Source organism: Megalobrama amblycephala, linkage group LG16, assembly GCF_018812025.1.
Source record: "Megalobrama amblycephala isolate DHTTF-2021 linkage group LG16, ASM1881202v1, whole genome shotgun sequence".
NCBI lineage: Eukaryota > Metazoa > Chordata > Actinopteri > Cypriniformes > Xenocyprididae > Megalobrama > Megalobrama amblycephala.
The window spans coordinates 37,697,367-37,709,466 of NC_063059.1; the positions used below are offsets into that span (position 1 = coordinate 37,697,367).

Genomic DNA, 12,100 nt, shown 5'->3' on the forward strand with positions numbered 1-12,100 from the left:
ACTCGCAATCGTGAATTATAATGTCAGAATCTCAAGATATAAACTAGCAATCGTGAATTATAATGTCAGAATCTCAAGATATAAACTCGCAATCGTGAATTATAATGTCAGAATCTCAAGATATAAACTAGCAATCGTGAATTATAATGTCAGAATCTCAAGATATAAACTTGCAATCGTGAATTATAATGTCAGAATCTCAAGATATAAACTAGCAATCGTGAATTATAATGTCAGAATCTCGATATAAACTCGCAATCGTGAATTATAATGTCAGAATCTCGATATAAACTCGCAATTGCGAATTATAATGTCAGAATCTCGAGATATAAACTAGAAATCGTGAATTATAATGTCAGAATCTCGAGATATAAACTAGAAATCGTGAATTATAATGTCAGAGTCTCGATATATAAACTAGCAATTGCAAATTAAGTCAGAATCTGGAGATATAAACTCGCAATCGTGAATTATAATGTCAGAATCTCAATATAAACTCGCAATCGTGAATTATAATGTCAGAATCTCGATATAAACTCGCAATTGTGAGAAATAGTCTGAACTGCGAGAAATAAAGTTGAGTTATAATGTCAGAATCACAAGTTATAAACTCGCAATTCTGACTTTTTTCTCGCAGTTGTGAGTTATTACCTCACAATAGTCCAATTCTGAGGAAAAAAAGTTGTTGTAAGACTTGTGTGATATAGTCAAAATTGTGTTATAAAGTCAGAATTTCAAGTTTATGTCGCAATTCTAACTTCTTTCTCAGAATTGTGAGTTTATATCCCACAATTCTGACTGTATAACTTGCAATTCCGTGTTATAAAGTCAGAATTGCGACATATAAACTGGCAATTCTGAGGAAAAAAGTCAGAATTGCAAGATAAAAAGTCACAATTATACCTTTTTTATTCTTATTCAGTGGCGGAAACAAGCTTCCATTAAAAAAAAACAATTATGTAAAAAAAAAAATTAAACTACAAATTCATTAAAAAATATCATCAATAATTAAAAATCCCTGATATTTCCAGGTTGTGACTCTCTTATGCAATTCTTAAGATTTTTTTTAGGATTGGCTGTAAATTATGTCTGAAATTCCAACAGGAATAGTTAAACTAGGGATATACCAGCTACACAAAACCCCAGGAAGAACAAACCTAAGGTAGAGAAGTCTAAACTTCCATTGAGATACAAACACCAGAAAATGACCAGCAAATGTCTATAATACATGTGTTCAGTGTATAACAACAAACATTAAACGTGTAATTGTTATTAATGTTTTGCCGATGCAAACCCTTGTTTACCATGTCAATACGCTTCTTTGAATGTTCAGAGAGAAAGACAGAGCAAGCCGAACAGAGACAGACAAAGTCAGACATACAGACAGCGCTGTTCAGATGTGGGAAATCCTTTTCATCTGCTTTCTCTGCCTCTCAACAGACATCGAGACTCTCTGAAGCTGCGAAACTGCTCTAAAAAGCATCAACACAAACCCAAAGACTGCCGCCACACCTCGACAACCGCACAAACGTCTTACCTTCCCAGGGGGCGATCCTGTGACCCAATGACACGCGTCCTTTCTAAAATCGCATGTTTCCTGCAGCGGCGTCCACATTCCGTCTCAAACTCCACAACATACTGACTCCCACGTGAGTGGACGGGAACTGAAACAGCTTGGGATGGGGGGGGCTGTGTCCGTTCAACGATCCCCCCTCTTCTCCTCCCCTCTCCCACACTCTCTTTACCTCCTTCCCCTTCCCCCTTTCCTTCTGCCTCGGAATCACTGTGAGATTGGGAGCAGGAATGTGTGTGGTTCTGCTCCTTTTGGTCTGTCTGAATGGCTCTGGTATGACCCTGCGGAGAGCATCAAATTTACACAAGAATTCAAACCCGCCTCTCACAAACACTGACCCCACCCACTTCTCACACCTTTACCGCAGAGCTCCGCCCACCTGTGGGCAACTTCTGTAAAATAAAGTCTACAAAATAAAGAGCTTATCCCACATAAAAAACATGTCTAGGGAGTATTTAATCACAAAATCAAAATTTTTATGACAGCTAAACATCATATTCTCATTACTATCATGTGTCTTGGACAAATTATTTTCGAGGATTTGTATGTAATTTCTGTAATTGTCAATAAATATACTACATTACTGAAATACAATGATTTTTTTAAATTATTTTAATCAACATTATTTAATAAAAGCAACACAAATTCTACCATGCACAAATATTTTAAATAATATATAATTTTTGCTTTCACATAAAAATAATGATAGTAATGAGAATATGGAGGAAATATGTGCTTAACTGTCATTAAAATAATGTCAAAATGCAATAAATCTATAAATAGGTTCCATTTCATCATGCAAAATATAATTTAGTATTTTTTTCTTTTGATTTTGTGGTAAAAATATGTACCAGACATGGTCAGGCCCTAAAAATGTTTTGTAATATTCACCCATCGTGATCTTACATTACATCTAGTGTTGGCATCTACAAAAAAACATCCATCACATGCCACAATATCCAGCCGAAGAGGTTAAATGTTAAATATTTGGACAGAACAGCATGCTTATGTCTCTGTGAAGATAGAGGTGTGATTGGTGGGAAGGCAGCAGCGTTGTTGTCATAGCACCAGAGCTGTAGGAGGAGAGAGACACAGACGTCAATGATGACGACCCTAGCCGAATTCATTTTCAACACACACACATGCACACACACACACACCTTGTGTAGGTATTCTGGGACGCCAGGCAGTGGCCACAGTGTTTGGGAGAAGGGAGGCTGTTCCGTCACTCTGATCATGTGATCTGCGAGCTGCTTTGCATACATAGCAGCGCAGACGCCTGGGGCCAGATTGAGACCGGTGCAGAGACTGATATAACCCTGCGACAGAGCGCTGTGGAGGGGGCGAGCGAGCACCTCAGACAGATGAACTGGACTGTGCACAGCTCAGAAGTGCAACAGCCCGTCTAGACAATTGTGATTAAACTGTCTAAAATAAGAACCTCAACATTGCGGTTAGTCTGACGGCATATAAAGAGACTAACAACACCAGCCAAGGTTATGACCCCTAATCTGGACAAACTCCACAGCTGGATACTTCCTCCCAAACAAAACACTGAGTGAGACAGTGAGAAACAGGGAGAGAGAGAGAGAAGGAAGAAAGAAAGAAATGTGGTCTTTGGCATCCTTACTGTAATAATATTACAGAAAAAAATTAAGAATAAATATTAACAATCATGTAATGATTTTTAAAAAATAATAATAAAAAATGAATGATGGCACAATATTATTTTTTCGATAATAACTAATTAAAAACAAAATGTAAAAATATTCACAATCCAATAAAAATCCTTAAGGCAATTTATTTACTAAACAATATTAAATACAAATATATATATATATATATATATATATATATATATATATATATATATATATATATATATATATATATATGATTATTAAAAAATAAAAATTAATAATGGCATAATATTATTTTTCCATAATAATTAATTAAATAATTAATTTCTATAATAATTAAGTAAAAACAAAAATGTAAAAATCTTAACAATCCCATAAAAATCCTTATTGTATTTTATTTACTAAATAATATTAAATAAAAAATAAGAATAAATATTAACAATCATGTAATGATTATTAAAAAAAATAAATGAATAAAAAATAATAATGGCATAATATTATTTTTCCATAATAATTAATTAAATAATGAATTTCCATAATAATTAATTAATAATCTTAACAACCCCATTAATTAAAAATTTATAAAAATACAATTAAAAATCATAATAATTCCATAATTCATATTAAATAAAAAATAAGAATAAATATTAACAATCATGTAATAATTATTAAAAAAATAAAATAATTAATAGTGGCATAATTCATATTACATGAAAATAAATGTAAAAGTTCCATAATAATTAATTAAAAGCTCATTTAAAAATCTTAACAATCCCATAATAATTAATAAAAAATAAAATTAAAAATCATAATATTCCCATAATTCATATTAAATTAAGAATGAATATTAACAATCATATAATAATTATTAAAAAATACAAATAAATAAAAATGAATAATGGTATAATTACTATTACATGAAAATAAATGTAAGTTTTAATTCCATAATTTATTTAAAACAAAAAATTATACATGTTAATAATCCCATAATCATTAATAAAAGGTAAATCATAATAATGCCATAATTCATATTAAATAAAAAATATATATATAAAAAGGAATGCACATTAAATAAATAAATAAATAAATAAATAAATTAAAAAAAACAAAAGAAATAACTTTCAATAACCTTCACCTTTCAAAACAACTTGCAACTGTGGGTGGAGAAAAACAAAAATGAACCAATAATAATCACAGCACATGATCATATCAAATCCTGATGGATAAAAGTCCTGCCTTACATTTCCAAATATTCCGTCCCACATGATATGATGCATGTCATTTTTTCAATGTTTAACATGCAGAAAAGACGCATCAGCTTTAACGAGACGAGTGAGAGTTTTTTTTTTGAGGAGGAGACAGACAGACGTGACATGACGGCCTCCTCAGCGCTGTGAGGAGGAGCAGGGAGGGTGTTCGGGTGAACGCAGGGCCGTCTGAGCCCACAGGAATGCCAGACCGGCCGCAGAGTCTGCTCTGCATGATAAAATATCAGCTGCATCGTCTCATATTCTGCATCAAATGCTTCATTATGGGATTCAGTCATCTGTTATAAAGGAGTTAAGTATTCATGATGCTTCAGATTATATCCTCAAGCCATTTTAATATGGTAATGTTGGGATGTATGTGAAATAATAATTTTGTAGTATCAGAATTGGAATTGACCTCTGTGACCCCAATTCCATGAATGACAGACAGAAAGTCCCATTTCTCTTAATGACTCGTAAGTGATTAGCATGTCGTAAGTGATTAGCATGCTGGAGCCATAAATAACACAATATATATATATCTTAAAAACAGTCATAAACAATCTACCTGGAACACGGGAATACATTCTGAAATGTGTTTGCAATTCATAACGCAACAAGTACATGTTGCATTTTCAGCACTGCAAAGGATGCTATAGCAGATGTTAGGATTATCTGTCGTCTTCAGCTGATTTTCCAAAAACTGGCATCCGAAAACTGAAAAATGCTGCCTTTGGAAGATGCATTCCAAGGTTGGAAGGCATCAAGACACATCCACATTGAATGTTCTTCAATGTGAATGAAATTACTATTGTAGTATTAGTAATATGTGCTTAGTTATCACCAGAGTTCGCTTTATTTTGTTGTAAATCTTTACACCATTTTGCTGCCTCAGAAGTCTGTTCGAAATAAGTTTCGTGAGGTACCTTCCTGTGCAAACGCTGCCTGAAAAATTATTGCCTGATAAAGGCTGATTTATCCTTCTGCGTCTGACCTACGCCGCAGCCTCTACACCGTCTGCTAGGCATTAGTTTTCATTTATACTTCATTTTCTTTTTTGACCTGAGGGAGGGGTTCTAGCAGTCCAATCACAGCGCTCACGGTCCACGTAGAATTGACGCACTGTTACATTTTTGGAGAGGTGCACGCAGTGTCGATCCTACACTTCTGGGGGCCCTAAGCAAAACTTTGTGAAGGGGCCCCTGTCAGAGCATTCTTAAAACCCCCAAAATTTTTATAGTCTTTATTATTGCATAAACCAATAATGTGGTGCACTGCCGGTTTGCTATAGCTAATGGGATTAAAACATCAAGGAAACAAACTGCAAGTTATGAAAAACATATATAAATAGGTAAAGGGAAACCCATTAAAACACGTTAAATTGGCAGTAAAAACAATTAAAAGTAAACTTATAGCCAAATTTTCGTTGACATCTAAATTAATGCTTTTTGATAGTGGTAATGCTCTAGCACCATCTAGCTGTCAGAAAACTATAACACACAGCCAAATTCGCTTTCTAAATGCGTGATTTACTTACGAAATTACAGCATGATAAACAACAATAATAAATATAGCTGCAAGCAGCAATTATGGGGCCAAGCACAAAAACGGCACAAGAAGCCAGCCAACATGGCTGTGAGCATCAGACCACCTGCAACAGGGAGCAATTAAAGACCTATTAAGATCATTTTAGGCAAAAGAGCTGAAAAATGAGGATTTACTGGTTCATCACTTTCGACCAATAGGTGGTGCTGTGACCAAATTAATGTGGTATGGTCAGAGTGAGGTGACAATGACACTTGCAAAGTTTGGTGTCAATATTTCAAAGCATTACAGAGATACAGCTTCAAGAGTCGTTTTTGCATCATGCCTCAAATTCTTTGCTCCGGTATACGAAAACAGTTTGACGTATCAACTTGAAATCCATAACTTTTTGTCGGCATGGTCTGAAGATGATACGGTTCGATTTTGGTGAAAATCGGAACAACGGTCTAGGAGGAGTTCGAAAAAGTAGGTTTTTAAAGAAAAAAAATATGGCGGACAGGAAGTTCAGCCGACTATGGCAAATGTGATATCTATGTTCTCAGCATGACCCAAAGAATCTACTGAGACCAGTTTCATTACAATCGGTTAATATTGTCAAAAGTTATTAGCATTTTTTAAAATTTTGTTATAACTTTTGACCACAAGGTGGCGCTGCGCCAAAACGTTTTGAGTATTGTCAGGACATGGTGCCGAAGATGCATAAAATTCAAAATGGCCGACGGTCAAAATGGCCGATATGGGAAAATTGGATATCATTCGACTCGGCATGATGCCCTGAATCTAACGAGACCAAACTCATCAAAAGTTATAAGCAAAAATAGCCATTTTTCATATCTCCGCACCAGTAGATGGCGCTGCACTGAAATGCTGCATGATGCCTCAGGTCATATTTGTGATGACATGTCCCAACTTTGGTCTGAATACGATAAAGCATTGCAGAAATACAGCCTTACGTCTATTTTCGCAAGTGCTACTTACAATTCGTTCACGTGTTTTACGAAAACGGTTTGAGGAATCGACTTGAATTCCATAAGTTTTTGTCGGCATGGTCTGGAGATGATCTGGTTAAATTTTCGTGAAAATCGGAGTAACGGCCTAGGAGGAGTTAAAAAAAGTAGGTTTTTTTGGAAAATTCAAAATGGCGGAAAAATGTTCATGACGGAAAATGATGTCATAGGGTGCAATCGATTAATCTTGACCCAAGGAATCAAAGGAAAAAAATAAAATATTGTTTCTAACCTTTACAATTCAAAAGTTATTAACATAAACATAAGTGCAACTTTGGACAGCTGGTGGCACTAGAGGGATTGAGTTTGAGACTCCAAATTTGATATGGACAAAGGTCAGACTGTCCTCTAACTGTGTGCCAAATTTCACAACTTTCCCGCAAGCGGTTCTATGGGCTGCCATAGACTCCCAGAGCGGAAGAAGAATAATTAAAAAGAACGCCAACAGATACCATAGGTGCCTAAGCACCTTCGGTAATTCTCGGAATTCTTGGAATTCTCGGAATTCTCTAAATTAGCTAATTTTAGACTATGGGCATTGTTTTTAAAGTAGGCCTACCTGAGTCACACAGCTTGTAATACTGAACAGGAATGTTTATTTCTTATGTACATTAAACCATGCATAAGAACGTTTTGAATATTGATGTGTACCAACACAAACCGAAAGTCACATGACATCATTGGTCATTTCTAAGGAAACACGGTGGAGACCTGGAGTGGAGTTTTTGCTTTATGACTTGCTTATGAATTTACTGCTTTTTCTAGAAGACTAAATAAGAACTTGAAAATGTTACAAAAATACATAGCCTACTTTCTTCATTCTTAGCCCTTTTTTATCAGTTTCAGAAGGATAGTTTTGTTTTGCAGACATGTCAAGACGCATATGTTATTATCTGCTGCACTGCATGATGTCTGAGTTCGAAACAGTTATTAAATCAATGTAAGTCATTACTAAAATATTTCCACATGACTCCGCCAAATGTTTAGTAGACACCACACATATTTTTGCATTTTATAAAGAAATATTCACGTTATGGTGAGTTATCGTCATGTTTATTTTATATAGTGATGAGCAAGAGGGCCCCTACTGCCGTAGCTTGCGTATAGGGAGGATCAGCTCTGGGTGCACGTCATGCTACGCCGTAGGCTACACATGCTACACACAGCCTACGATGTAGCTAAGATGTAGGCTTGACGCAGAATTATAAATCAGTCTTAAGACAGTGAGGCAACAAGTCAGCTGCCGAAGCTTTCGGACACAGCCATCCGTGTTAAATGGCAACAAGATCTGAAAGTATCTCTATCACCCCCCACGGTTCTATGGTAGTATCGCGATACTATTATAGTATCGAGAATATTTTTGGTGCGCCAAAAAAAACTAAATAACGACTTATTTAGTGATGGCCGATTTCAAAACAATGCTTCAGGAAGATTCGGAGCACAGATGAATCAGTGTGTCGAATCATGATTCAGATTGCTTGTCAAACTGCTGAAATCACGTGACTTTGGCGCTCCGAACAGCAGATTCGATACACTGATTCATAACGCTCCGAAGCTTCATGAAGCAGTGTTTTGAAATCGGCCATCACTATATAAGTCGTTATTTAGTTTTTTTTGGTGCTCCAAAAATATTCTCGTCGCTTTATAATATTAATATTGAACCACTGCACTCACATGAACTGATTTAAATATGTTTTTAGTACCTTTATGGATCTTGACAGAGGAAGTGTCATTGCTCCCTATGCAGGCCTCAATGAGCCATCGGATTTCAACTAAAATATCTTAATTTGAGTTCTGAAGATTAACGAAGGTCTTACGGGTGTGGAACGACATGAGGGTGAGTAATAAATGACAGAATTTTCATTTTTGGAGGAACTAACCCTTTAACTTCATAAAATCTTTATATAAGAATAAATTCTCGCAGTTTTTCCGTTGCTCATTTGACCACTTCTGGAAAAGGTGTAATAGTTTGTTTCCAGAAACATCTTTGCAAAGACTTTTCAGACAAATGCAATTCCATTCATTAATAGGCTATAGCGGCTTTGCACTTGGTTCTTATCAATCATATCAATCGTGATTTTAACATTATAAATGTATTATATGATTTAATATACATACTGCTCTCCACTCAGGGTTGGAAATTCCAAGATATGCTGGCAAAAATGCTCCTGATAGTTCATGACACGAGCAAGAGTGCTGTTTTCTTTAAAAAGCTTATGCTGTATGTCCCACGCCTTCCTTATTCTACTTACGGAACGAACGCAGTGCCAGTTCCATTTTTTCCGTAAGTAGAATAGGGAAGGCGTAGGACATACAGCGTAAGCTTTTTGAAGAATACGGAAAGCGGAACCACTTGGAAGGCGATCATTTGTTTATATAAAGCATATACATTTACATTTTTTTTCGAAAATGACGAATCGTTTCACTAGATATGACTCTTATTCCTCGTCTGGTATCGTTTAAAGCCCTTTGAAGCTGCACTGAAACTGTCATTTTGACCTTCAACTGTTTGGGCTCCATTGAAGTCCACTATAAGGAGAATAATCCTGGAATGTTTTCATCAAAAACCTTCATTTCTTTTCGACTGAAGAAAGAAAGACATGAACATCTTGGATGACATGGGGGTGAGTAAATTATCAGGAAATTTTAATTTGAAAGTGAACTAATCCTTTAACAAACCAAACAGAGAATCACCCCTAATATCAAGAAAACCACGATAAAAAAGGACAAGCAAACAAAACGTCTTCCTTCAAACTGAGACGGCACGTGCCGCTTTCGATTACGGTCAGGGACTTTACTCTCCCTGTCTGTCATGTTTGCATTAGTCTTTCTGAAGTCTGCAACAGAGGAATTCACTAAAGAATCACCGACAGAGACAAAAAACATCACTGTTCCCACAGAGAAGCTGTTTTACATCTTTCCCCGTTCTCCAGGTCTACTGTTCATGAATCTACAATATTTCAGCAATGACCCAGGAGAGAGGCTTACGCCGAACGCTAAAGCTCGCAGCCTTACTGGGATTTTCATTTAAAATCATCGACACGCCAGCTGCGTGGAAATGCACTCCAAATTTGCTTACAGCTCTTTGGAATCACGCTCAAAGGCAATACATATTCATAACACTGGAAACAATGGCCTGGCTTTGCATAAAGGTACACAGAAACATGATGTGACTTGGGAATCACATTTTTGTCTGATTGTAAAACATGACAGAGATGAGAAATACTGCACCTCTCATGACTGCGAGTGTTTGTTTGGTTTTTATGATTTATATGTCTTGTCTTATTCAAGATCAAGTCAGATAATCCTGTAATAAGTTCATGGCGCCGTTTTATGAAGGCACTTTTTTCAACCAGCAGATGAAAATTATGATCCCAAATGCTTAGAAATACTTTATTTGTTGAACAGTTGGAGTTATCATTAGCTATGTTTTCATTCGAAGTTGCACATTTAACTTGTGAGCAAAATTGGAATATCGCATAAAACAGTAAAGCAGCGTTTCCATCCCATGCGTTCAAGAGAACAATATCATCACTTTCAGGGAATTCCACGCAAAATAACTAATAAAAATGGACGTTGTCATAAATGACTCATGCTCATTCTGTCATGTTATCTTGAGTTCGGATACCTGTTTGAAAACTCATTTGTGTGAGACACTTCATTATACCCAATCATTCTGATGACAGACTTCGGTTCAGGCATTTCAGAATGATCAAACCAACAACTAAGATGCTGTGATGTGATTGGCCCGTTGGTTAGTCCAGTTATCCAATCACATCCTCTGTTGAGTCAAAATCGCATGAGTTTTTTGTTGCGCATCAAAGGATTTAATCGGTAAATGTGTTTCCATCATAGTTGTTTATGCGCATGTGTTTTATGTCTGATAAAAAAATTTATCCACCTCAATTGAGCTTATACGTTTTTTATGCATGTTTTTAGAATATATGTGCATCTTGGCATTTTTTTATGCGATATCCCAAAATGTGCATAAAAATAGATGGATGGAAACATCTATATTAATGCCTAATAATTTAATAACTGGTGTGTAAAGTGCCAAAATTCAATACTCTAACACTGTCTGTGAATAGTTTTAATGAACAGTTTGAGCTGTGGAGCAGCAGTTAAAGGTGCAATATGTAATAATTTTGCAGTAAAATATCCAAAAACCACTAGGCCAGTGTTATATATTTTGTTCACTTGAGTAAAATGAAAACTAATTGTTGTTATGTAGCTCAACACGTTTAGTCTTATTGTTTAAATCTAATTTTCTTGATTTTTTTGCGAGTACCATGCTTTACCACGCCTCAGAGAAAAACACTATTTTGTCAAGTACCTAACATAGCATAATCAGATGCAGCTTTATTAGCGATTAAGTAACAGTAATACAGTATTTTCTCCATCATACAATATGTTTTTAAATTAATTCACGAGACATCCAGCATTTAATATGATGTAGTAAAATCGATCTATTTTACTGCAGTGATCAAAACAAAGGCAAAAAGGAGCAGAAACAAGCGATAAAAGCATCGCTTACATGAATCACGTTGTAGTTTTTGAAGAAAAAAAACATGATTTTCTCAGCTTTTTGTTCAAAATGTTGCTTTTTTTAAAATTAAACCTACCCATATTCAAGTGCTGATAAAAAAAGAATGCATGAAGAATATTTTTAAACTTTTTAATTCTGTTCTTTCTTTTCACGATATATTGCAACCTGTTCAGATATTCATATGATAAAATATTCTCATGGAGGCCATGTGCACGGAGGGGATTTTTGTGCGCGCGTGAGTATGATCGAAAACTCTGGCGGTGGCTGGCAACTTAGGGAAAAAAAAATTTTGCTGGCTATGGAAAGAGTTATTGAAAGACGAAAACTGTAATTTACAAATGTGTTGTTTTTTTAAATAAAATAAACGTGTCTGGTGTGGACAGAAAAAATTGCTTTTTCGCTTGAATCTTATTGCATTGTGTCTGTAGGGCCCTATAAAATCCGTTTTATTTTTTCCCAAATTCCGTTTTTTCCGTTTAAATTTTTCTGGATTCCGTTTTTTTTCCCGTTTTATTTATTTTTTGACTCCATTTTAATGGTTA

The 12,100-nt window shown here is 35.4% G+C and overlaps 2 protein-coding genes across 4 annotated transcripts in view; one reads left to right on the forward strand and one right to left on the reverse strand.

The window, feature by feature from the left end:
* The window catches only part of LOC125248560 (NACHT, LRR and PYD domains-containing protein 12-like), a 1,264,817-nt gene that overhangs the window by 256,665 nt on the left and 996,052 nt on the right, over positions 1-12,100 (forward strand). The window lies entirely within an intron of this gene.
* tiam1b (TIAM Rac1 associated GEF 1b) overlaps positions 1-12,100 on the reverse strand; it is a 109,313-nt gene that overhangs the window by 80,010 nt on the left and 17,203 nt on the right. The window contains exon 1 of one of the 3 annotated variants that reach the window (XM_048160513.1): positions 1,538-1,825. The exons of 1 other annotated variant lie outside the window; for it this stretch is intronic. The gene's annotated coding sequence lies outside the window, so the exon portion shown is untranslated. Of the gene's footprint in view, positions 1-1,537; positions 1,826-12,100 lie in introns of those variants that run through there. One more of the 3 variants, XM_048160511.1, reaches the window with a different exon arrangement.